The sequence below is a fragment of the Coregonus clupeaformis genome, chromosome 1, assembly GCF_020615455.1.
Source record: "Coregonus clupeaformis isolate EN_2021a chromosome 1, ASM2061545v1, whole genome shotgun sequence".
In the NCBI taxonomy this organism is placed as follows: Eukaryota; Metazoa; Chordata; class Actinopteri; order Salmoniformes; family Salmonidae; genus Coregonus; species Coregonus clupeaformis.
This window is the reverse complement of record NC_059192.1, coordinates 39,398,687-39,409,879: the sequence shown is the minus strand read 5'-3', so window position 1 is coordinate 39,409,879 and position 11,193 is coordinate 39,398,687. Positions and strand designations below refer to the sequence as shown.

Genomic DNA, 11,193 nt, shown 5'->3' with positions numbered 1-11,193 from the left:
TAAAACTGTCAAACTGACCCATCAAAGTCAGTGGGCGGGGCTAACGCGAATCTAGTCTGATCCATTGCTTTGGTCTGAAGTAGAGTAGGCCAACCTGGATAGAGACAATGGAGGATCTCCGTGAACTTTCCAGGGAGTTGGTTAGAGACATTTTAAACTTAGCAGAGGATGTAGAAGCAGGACCTGCTGACCCAGAGCATGTAGCTAGTAAAGCAGAGGAACTTATTGAAGTTGTTGAGTCATTTCCGCACTTTCCGACGAAGATATCGACCACAGAGTGATTGCAAATCTAGAAGAAGTTGTCCACCGCTTCTCTGGTACCAGGGCACTTCAGGCCCAACACACACAGGGACCGGGCGTTTGGCGTTTGACATACCGAGTGCAGTTCTGGAGCATCAACTTCTTTGTGGAGTTCCCGCAGTTCAAATTGCAGCGATGTTCGGTGTGTCAAAGAGGACCATCAGGAGGCGCATGCAACAATACAGTTTAAGGTATTTACACTAAATTCATGAGTTTTCTGTTTATGAATTGCTGCTCTCATACACTCGGAAAGAATATGACGTTTAAGGTAACATTACTTGATGTTGTGTTTTTTCTTGTTTGTACAGAAAGACAGATCTCTATTCAGCTGTGAATGATGAGGAGTTAGACCGTATTGTAAGTGAAATTCACAGAAGTCATCCAAACACCGGCTACAAGCTAATGCGTGGTCACCTGAATGCAAGAGGTGTGCATGTTCCAAGTGAGTAGATAATAATATGGGCATTATTTAAATGTATTTTTAATTTGGAGCTCTGCCCCTTTGAAAGGTGAAGGAAGCCCGCTTATGGGAAGACATCGCCTCTGAGATGTAGAATGTGTAGAAGAAATGTGAAGAGAAACACACATTTCAGGACGGCTGACTTGTATCATCAGGATAGACATGTCCTGTGATTTTTAGCCTCCTGTTTAATAGAGGTGGAACAATATCTGACAGTAATATTCTCAGCTGTCCGGATGTGCCCCTGCTGTAAAGGGTATAATATAATCATAGAAAAGCAAAATATCATAGGAGGCAAAAATCTCAGGTCATCTCTGTTCGAGCATGTGGTATCTATCTATCTATCTATCTATCTATCTATCTATCTATCTATCTATCTATCTATCTATCTATCTATCTATCTATCTATCTATCTATCTATCTATCTATCTATCTATCTATCTATCTATCTATCTATCTATCTATCTATCTATCTATCTATCTATCTATATATGTGTGTATATATATGTATATGTGTATATATGTTGTGATGTCACGAGAGGCTGTGTCCTGGAGGGACGTTACATCCCCCTGAGGTGGCTGCAAACCCAGACAGCTATGGCTCCATCTGCTGGTATGGTCGGGAACTCCACCCCTCTATGGCCAATCTTCCCACGCAGCTGAAACAAATCAGGAGCTGATGAGCTGAAGGTTTGGGAAGGGAAGAGAGACAGTCTCCAACCTGGGCTCTCTGGAGGACAAGAGTGCTGCACGTCCACTTCCAGGAGGAATATAAGGATTTGGAGATACTTACCTTTGGGGGAAATACTCACCTTTGGATATATGCACCTGTGGAAATACGTGTGGGACATTTGGAAGGACGTTTTGCTGGGTTGGCCACTAGCTGCAACGTGGAATACAGTAAGACTGGGGAAAAGTTATTTGAGCGAGGGAGAGTTATGATTTTGGATGTGGAAGAGACATCCCTGAACTGTTAACCCTTAAAGAGCCACCAGAGAACAGAATTGTGTTATACTTTCGTTAGTTTCCCAAGACCTTTAATAAAATCCTTGTTTTGGTTGAACCTGGTCTCCTTGCACTACTTGAGCAATCCCGCTGAAAGCTGTGTAGCCTCTCGTGACATCACAATGTATATGTGTATATATATGTATATATATATGTGTGTGTATGTATATATATATATATAAATATATATATATATATATGTATGTATGTATATATATGTATGTATATATATATAAATATATATATATGTATGTATGTATATATGTATGTATATGTATGTATGTATGTGTATATATATATATATGTATATGTATATATAATTTTTATATATGTGTATATATATGTGTATGTATATGTACAATATCTGACAGTAAAGTACATTTTTGAAGCTGTGGTGGTTCTGTAATAGTTGACTGTTTTACACACATTATTTATTTTATTATGACACCACTATATCCTCAAAATAAGTAGCCAGTGAGTGTGTGGTTATTCATTTTAAATTCCTCCCCTCAGTCTCAAGACTGCAAGAGTCTTTACGCAGAGTCAATGCAGAGGGAGTCTACATGAGACGTCTGAGGCTGCGTGTATTAAGGCGACGGCAGTATTTTGTTCCTGGCCCAAACTCTTTGTGGCATATAGATGGCCACCATAAGCTTATCAGGTCAGTGATATTAGCAGATAAACAATGCATCTTTCTATATGTTTCATTACAATTGTTATACAATAAAGTTATATTTTTTCATGTGTTTGCAACAGGTGGAGATTTGTTGTCCACGGTGGGGTGGATGGATTCAGTCGTTTAGTGGTCTACCTGACTGTGGCCGGCAATAATAGAGCTCATACGGTCTTACAGAGCTTTATCGCCGCTGTTGAGCAGTATGGGCTGCCATCAAGGGTACGGTCTGACAAAGGGGGGAGAATGCAGATGTAGCAGAATTCATGATCAGAAGCAGAGGTACCGACAGGAATTCACACATCACAGGCAGAAGTGTCCACAATCAGCGGTAAAGAAATATGTTTGGCAACTAGGCTCACACAACTAACATACTAGTTGAATGTACTTTAGCATATGTCATAAATTAACAATTTCTCAATTTTATCCTAAACACAGAATAGAGAGGATGTGGAGAGATGTTTATGAACATGCCCTGGACCTCTTCTATCAGATCTTTACTTCATTGGAAGATCAGGAGACACTGAATCCAGACAATGAAGTCCATCTTTTCGCTCTGCACCGGATTTTCCTTCCACTGGTTCAGCAAAGCCTCGACTCTTTTCGAGATGCTTGGAACTTCCACGGTCTTAGAACTGAAAGGAATCAGTCACCACAGCAACTCTGGAGAAGTTACAGAGAGCAAGGCCCTGAGGAGGATCCTACTGAGGTTAACAATGAACTTTAAACACTTTCTTAAAATTGTTTCCCCAAAGGAATTATGGGAGAAAAAAATGGTGCTAAATGTGATACTTTAAATGAAACATTTACTATAGATTATTGTCTCTTTAAAATCTCCCGAGCTTTTAAAGATCAACCTGTGAGCTGTAGTTTCTACAGTGCATACTATGCAAAGCTGTATTATTTAAAAAAACTGAATAAGTAACATTTAATTTCTCACTGCCTTGGTGACCAAAAATAACAATCTTGTGTAAGGACATGTCAAACTAGTTTTAAGTACAAGACTGATTATGCTTGTCATCCATTCAGGTTCCTGAAGAATATGGGATCGATTGGAACGGACCTCACTGCCTTCATCGAGGCACTGTGTCAGTCCCCGAGGTTCAGCTGGCCCGTGAGCTCTCAGATGAAGAGGTTGCAATTTTGCCAGCTCCAGGAGTTTCTGTTACTGATGCACTTAGACTATATGTAGAGACTGTGGAAGTGTTATCAAGAATCTTAGACTGATGTCCAACCCATGTTTTTATTTGTTGTGTTAGAACAAGCAAGGAAAAACTGAAAGTTTACTTTCCTTTTAAAAGAAAGGAAAAAAAGCTGTTTCTTTGAAGCTTCCTGTCTCATTATGGTCCACAGAATGGGCCAAAGCTTCCATTCTAAACAAACAACAACAATAAAGTTATCTATTACAGAGAGACATATTGTGAGTTGGCATGTTACCTGCATATACAGATATCATCTCACTCTACAGAACAGGAGGAAAATTCTGTTCATTTCACTGATAAAACGTGAGACCCAACATCTTCAGAACCTGTCACAACGCTGAGTTGACATAAAAACAGCACTACTAAACAACTACAACTAAATATTAGAAAAATAGAAAAACCCAGTTGCATGTTATTAATTGTCTGTAACTGTATTATCTTATCTAATTATATCCTACAGGTGTTATCTTTCTATTAACTTTTCATTTACACACAATCTTATAGCAACACTATTGTGATGACACAAACCACTGTCTGTTTCTTTGCGATCCAACTCCTCGTTGACAATCACTGCCGGTACTACTGCACTCTCAGCTGATGTTTCAGGCCTCACTGGAACACTGTCACTGACTAGGGCTGTCTCACTATCATTTTCTTCACTTTGGCCTCCCTCTTGTTCTCTTTCTGATTCCTGCATGGGTGTCCTTGAAGTTAACACAATTGAAATGATGGTCATACTCGCTTATTTGTGTGCACAACAATAAGAGAGACATATTCCCAAAGAAAATAAATTATGCTACCCTTGCATTGCTTTAAGAAGTACATACCCATTGCAGCTCAATCTGTGCAGCTTCATCTCTGAAAAGGGAACTTCCTTCTGACAAGTGATGCAGGGGATGACTGGACCAGAGGCAGGACGTGAGCTCTCCTAACAACAACAACAAATGGCTTTTAATTAATGATTAAAAGTCACCAGTAATCTTTGTTTTGATTATGTATTAAACTAAGTCTCTGTAAATGTATGTACACAATCTAAGGGTAGATCCTGTTGAAGTGGACGTATGTAGATTGTAGCCTGTCCAATCATCGTCGATGGATCTTTCAGATAGGCAAGGGTGTATCCAGTGCTGGGACACTGAAGCAACGCAAGATTTCGACTGCGAGTAGATCCTACAAGTTTTAGAAATTCAAAGCCTCCCCCCTTGTTGGAGCTTCGGAAACACTTCCATCAGTTTATTTGTTATAACCATGGGATCGTGGTCATTCCCTGGAGAAAAAAACAAAACAAAATCATAACTCACCTCACCTTAAATTAAGCAAATAAGCCTGTGATAACTATTATTGACACTATGAACACCAATTAAGTTTGAGTCACTATAAAAAGAAATGCAAATAATTTCAACAAGCCACAGACAGTACAAACTTTTTTTTACTTTTGGTAAATGCCTAGTTTCGCACTGACCTGAAAATGTTACTTTTTGCTCTCCAAGTCCTGAAGTAAGAAGTTCAGCTTTAAACAGTACGCTTGGAATTTTATCCGCATTGTGGTCAGCCAAACAACAGACAGTGTGTGTGTAGCTTCTTCGGCTAACTTGGACTTGTGCTGGTCGTCTCGTCATATTCCTTCTGGCTCCAATGTTATATGGCGCAAAGAGCCTTGCTACCTCCGCTGCAACACAGAAAAACGTAACAGCTCAATGGTCACCAGTCAGCTAAAACAGCCTCTACTTCTATCTTGGGATGCTCAAGCCAGCTAACACCATTTAGCCGATTAGCGAACTAGCTAGGTTTATGCTTCCCCCCATTAACAATAAACGTGTCACGCACGAAGCATCATAATACCGCATGCAAATACATGTTCGAGTCGATCTAATTTAACCTACACGTGTGTCCCGAATCATTAAATAGTAGCACACCTGGCTAACATGAAATTACTTAGCTTACCTTGGACAGGTGTACGTGATTGAGCGGCCGGTATCTGCTGTGACTGAGCTGCCGGAGTCACCGGTGCCGCGGGAGCCGTTGGACTTCTGCTCAGAGCTTCCTCAATCAAATTCGCTGCTTCTCTCAGCAGCTCCGGGCAACTTTTAGACATTTTGTCCTGCACCTCACACAGCGTCTCAACATTGGGGCTAGCAGGACCGAGTCTTCTCTTGATTTTTAGCCGTTGCAATGAAAGTTCTGTTTAACCGTGTAACTAAACCAACGTAGAGGTGAATAGCGCCACCCAGTGTATTGGAATGTGTTCAGTAGCTCTGCATCAATCCATTATCCGGAATTGATTTGTCTTGGCTTGATGCAGAGGGTAACCAATCAGGCGTTAGGTTCCGCCTACCAACTTTTGATGGGTCAGTTTGACAGTTTTAAGTAATTCAGGAAGCACTCCAACGCAGGACCATGAAATGTAAATGTAAATAGTGAAATTATTATATATGTATTTTACATAAAATGAATCGGTATTTGAATTAATTAATGACACATTTAATAACACATTTATGTATTTAATTCTAATTTTAATTAATTAATGACACATTTAAGTAATTATTTAATGGTGTATTTATTTATTTAATTGTGGCACTTTTAGTCCTCCATACATCACAACAGTTTCAATCTCTACCCTAAGCTACTTCTGATTTTCCAGCATATGCTCGCAGCCTCAGACAGGGCGGTTCACTCCGCATTGGCGTTTTCTTTGCAAGGTCGTCTTCTTACTGGTTTTCCATGGTTCCTTCAATGGTGAGTTCATAACTTCTCTTTTATTTTCTTTAAGTGATTTAGGGTTTCTGATCTGGTCTTTCACCTTAATCACTAAATTGGGTTGTTTCGGTACTATCATGGTAGCTCGCACTTACACTTATCCTTTCTCTTGCTTTATGCTTATATTTATTCAGGCTCGAACCTGCTCTGGTCCTCATAATTCTCTATTCATCCCTCCTATTCAACCCTCTGTTTCAATTCACAAGTAATTGTCACGGTTTCGGCCGAGGCTGCTCCTCCTCCTTGTTCGGGCAGGTTTCGGCGGTCGTCGTCCCCGGAGTACTAGCTGCCACCGATCTATGTTTCATGTTCGTTTGGTTTTGTCTTGATGTTGTACACCTGTGTCTAGTTAGTCCTCGTTAGTGTCCTATTTAGTTCTCGTTGTGTGTGTTTGGTGTTGTGTGTGATTCTCTTCTGTTTTGGTGTTCTGAGCTATGTACTTCCCTCCGTTGGTTGGAGAGGTTTTCGCACATGTTAGTGCGCCTTTTGTTTGACGCCTGTGTGTGCCGTTATTTCGCCTCCGGGCTTATTGTGCTCGTTTACTACGTGAATATTTCACTAAAGTCTTTTGGACTTAGCTTCTGCGTCCTGCGCTTGATTCCTGCACCACACCCACCTTCAGCACCCCTGACAGAATCACACACCTTTAATAATGGAATCAGCAGGAGCAACAATCACGCCTGAGTCGCTGGAGGAGCATGTCCGCGGCCAGGATGACCTGATACGACAACTGGGGACCGCTCTACAGGACGTCATCAACACCCTGCACCGATGGGAGTCCAGAGGGGTACCCACACCTCCACCTACCCTGCCACCCCCATCGGCCGGTCCACCAGTCCCAGGTCCGGAACCCAGTGGGATTCGGCTCTCGCTCCCGAGGGCGTATGACGGAACAGCTGCCGGGTGTCAGGGGTTCCTCCTGCAGGTGGAGCTCTACCTGGCCACTGTACACCCGGTGCCCTCGGGACACGAGAGCGTTTCCGCCCTCATCTCCTGTCTCACGGGCAAGGCGTTGGAATGGGCCAACGCCGAGTGGAGGAGGATGGACGCCACCACCATCTCCTACGCCGAGTTCTCCCGTCGCTTCAAGGCCGTGTTCGATCATCCACCTGAGGGCAAAGCGGCGGGGGAGCGTCTAGTCCACCTGAGACAGGGGAGGAGGAGCGCACAGGCGTTCGCGCTGGAGTTCCGGACTCTAGCGGCAGACGCAGGGTGGAATGAACGGGCCCTCATCGACCATTTTCGATGTAGCCTACGGGAGGACGTTCAACGTGAGTTGGCCTGCAGGGATACCAATTTCACCTTCGACCAGTTGGTCGATATGTCCATTCGTCTGGACACCCTGCTGGCCACCCGTGGACGTCCCGAGTGGGGTCCGTCCATTCCACCCTCCGGCACCTCCGAGCCGAGCCCTATGGAGCTCGGGGGTGCTGGCGCTAGAGAAAGGAGGAGGAGGAGCCCGAGGGGGCCTGTCCCCTGCACCAAGTGCGGTCGTGGAGGGCACACTGCGGCCAGGTGCTGGGGAGGGTTCCCCGAGGGAGGAGACAACAGGCCACGCACTGGGGAGCCCTCCCAGGTGAGTAGACGCCCCACTTACCCAGAGCTCTCTGTTGCGCACTTTTGTATACCTGTTTGTTTTCCACAGGTGGCACCTCATTCCCAGCATAAGGCGCTAGTAGATTCAGGCGCAGCTGGGAATTTTGTTGATCGGAAGTTTTGTTTAGATTTAGGGATCCCTCTCCTACCTGTTGACAAACCTTTTCCCGTTCAAGCTTTAGATAGCCGCCCGTTGGGGTCAGGGTTGATTAGGAAAGTCACAGCGCCACTTAGGATGTGTGTGCAGGGGGGTCATGAAGAGACTATACAGTTGTATCTGATCGACTCTCCTGCGTACCCGGTGGTGCTGGGAATTCCCTGGTTAAGCACCCATAACCCTGCTATTTCGTGGCAACAGAGGGCTCTCAATGGGTGGTCTGCTCAGTGTGAGGGGCGATGTCTGGGTGTTTCCATAGGGGTGACTTCGGTGGAGAGTCCAATCCAAGTGCCCGCACTGCACATTCCGCCTGAATATGGGGATTTAGCTCTCGTGTTTAGTAAAGCTAGGGTGACGCAGTTGCCTCCTCATAGACAGGGGGATTGTGCGATTGATCTCCAGGCAGGAGCAGCGCTCCCACGGAGCCACGTGTATCCTTTGTCTCAAGAGGAGAGAAAAGCTATGGAAACTTACATAGCCGAATCTTTGAGACAGGGATACATACGGCCCTCCACTTCTCCCGCCTCCTCGAGCTTCTTTTTTGTGAAGAAAAAGGATGGAGGGTTGCGCCCGTGCATCGATTACTGTGGTCTCAATCAGATTACTGTGAAATACAGTTATCCACTCCCTCTGATTGCGACCATGACGGAGTCATTGCATGGAGCGCGGTTTTTCACAAAACTGGATCTCAGGAACGCGTATAACTTGGTGCGCATTAGGGAGGGCGACGAATGGAAAACAGCGTTTAGTACCACGTCAGGTCATTTCGAGTATCTCGTCATGCCATATGGGTTGATGAATGCTCCATCAGTCTTCCAATCCTTCGTAGATGACATTTTCCGGGATATGCAGGGGCAAGGGGTGGTCGTGTACATTGATGACATTCTAGTGTACTCGTCTACCCGAGCCGAGCATATAGCCCTGGTGCGTCGTGTATTGAGGAGGCTGTTGGAGCACGACCTATATGTCAAGGCAGAGAAATGTCTGTTTTTCCAGGAGTCGGTCTCCTTTTTGGGTTATCGGTTGTCCGCGTCAGGGGTGAGAATGGAGGTGGATCGTGTGTCCGCTGTGCGTAATTGGCAAACCCCAACCACTGTCAAAGAGGTGCAGCAGTTCTTGGGCTTTGCGAATTACTACCGGAGGTTTATCCGGGGTTTTGGACAAGTGGCAGCTCCCATCACGTCCCTTCTAAAAGGGGGTCCGGTGCGCCTGCAGTGGTCAGCTGATGCGGACAGGGCCTTTAGGAGACTGAAGGACCTGTTTACGTCGGCTCCGGTGATGGCGCATCCGGACCCCGCATTACCCTTTCAGGTCGAGGTGGATGCGTCTGAGGCCGGTATAGGGGCCGTTCTCTCTCAACGGTCCGGCACGCCACCTAAACTCCGCCCCTGTGCTTTTTACTCTAAAAAGCTCAGCCCGGCGGAGCGTAATTATGACGTCGGGGACAGGGAGCTGTTAGCTGTAGTTCAGGCCCTTAAGGTGTGGAGGCATTGGCTTGAGGGGGCTCAACACCCTTTCCTCATTTTGACTGACCATCGGAACCTGGAGTACATCTGGGCAGCGAGGAGACTGAACCCTCGCCAGGCTCGATGGAGTATGTTTCTCACCATGTTCGTATTTAAAATCACGTACATCCCTGGGTCCCAGAATGGTAAGGCAGATGCGCTGTCCCGCGGTATGACACGGAGGAGAGGTCCGTTGAGCCTACCCCCATACTACCGGAGTCTTGTCTTGTGGCACCGGTGGTGTGGAGGTCGATGCCGAAATCGAGCGAGCGTTATGCATCCGACCCCAGCCCTCCACAGTGTCCTGAGGGTCGGAAGTACGTTCCGCCTCGAGATTCGGGATCGACTCATTTACTGGGCTCACACGTCACCCTCCTCTGGACATCCGGGTATTGGCCGGACAGTGCATTGTCTTAGCACTAAATACTGGTGGCCCACGTTAGCCAGGGATGTGAGGGTTTATGTCTCCTCCTGCTCGGTGTGCGCCCAGTGTAAGGCGCCCAGACACCTGCCCAGGGGTAAGTTACAACCCCTGCCCGTTCCACAACGACCATGGTCCCACCTCTCGGTGGATTTTGTGACAGACCTTCCCCTCTCTCAGGGTGAATACCACCATCCTGGTCGTTGTGGACCGGTTCTCTAAGGCCTGTCGTCTTCTCCCTATGTCGGGTCTTCCTACTGCCCTACAAACCGCAGAGGCCCTATTTACCCACGTCTTCCGGCATTACGGGGTACCCGAGGATATAGTGTCTGATCGAGGCCCCCCAGTTTACCTCCCGAGTATGGAGAGCGTTCATGGAGCGTTTGGGGGTCTCGGTGAGCCTTACCTCAGGGTACCACCCGGAGAGTAACGGGCAGGTAGAACGAGTCAACCAGGATGTGGGTAGGTTTCTGAGGTCGTATTGCCAGGACCGGCCTGAGGAGTGGGCTCGGTACATTCCCTGGGCCGAGATGGCCCAGAACTCTCTCCGCCACTCCTCTACCAACCTAACCCCCTTCCAATGTGTGTTAGGTTACCAGCCGGTTCTGGCACCTTGGCAGCAGAGCCAGATCGAGGCCCCTGCGGTGGATGATTGGATGAGGCGCTCGGAGGAGACGTGGAACGCTGCACACGTCCTAGACCCATCTCTCCTGTCGGAGTTCCACCGGGACCATCCCGCGCGCCCTGCTCAGCGTCCTCCTGGTCGTCCCCGAGGCCGGGGTCGGCGCACGGCTGGAGCCGCGCGTCAAGGGGGGGGGTACTGTCACGGTTTCGGCCGAGGCTGCTCCTCCTCCTTGTTCGGGTAGGTTTCGGCGGTCGTCGTCCCCGGAGTACTAGCTGCCACCGATCTATGTTTCATGTTCGTTTGGTTTTGTCTTGATGTTGTACACCTGTGTCTAGTTAGTCCTCGTTAGTGTCCTATTTAGTTCTCGTTGTGTGTGTTTGGTGTTGTGTGTGATTGCTCTTCTGTTTTGGTGTTCTGAGCTACGTACTTCCCTCCGTTGTTTGGAGAGGTTTTCGCACATGTTAGTGCGCCTTTTGTTTGACGCCTGTGTGC

The 11,193-nt window shown here is 46.5% G+C and overlaps 1 long non-coding RNA gene across 2 annotated transcripts; it reads right to left on the bottom strand.

Annotated features, from left to right (window-relative positions):
- Positions 1-3,929: 3,929 nt before the first annotated feature.
- LOC123492191 lies at positions 3,930-5,983 on the bottom strand. 2 transcript variants are annotated; one of them, XR_006661675.1, is made up of 4 exons: positions 5,585-5,983; positions 5,103-5,309; positions 4,468-4,568; positions 3,930-4,344 (listed from the first exon to the last, which is right to left on the bottom strand). It is a non-coding gene; the product is annotated as an uncharacterized LOC123492191 (long non-coding RNA). The 2 variants fall into 2 exon arrangements; XR_006661676.1 differs by lacking the exons at positions 5,103-5,309; positions 5,585-5,983 and adding an exon at positions 4,668-4,838.
- Between the last annotated feature and the right edge of the window lie 5,210 nt (positions 5,984-11,193).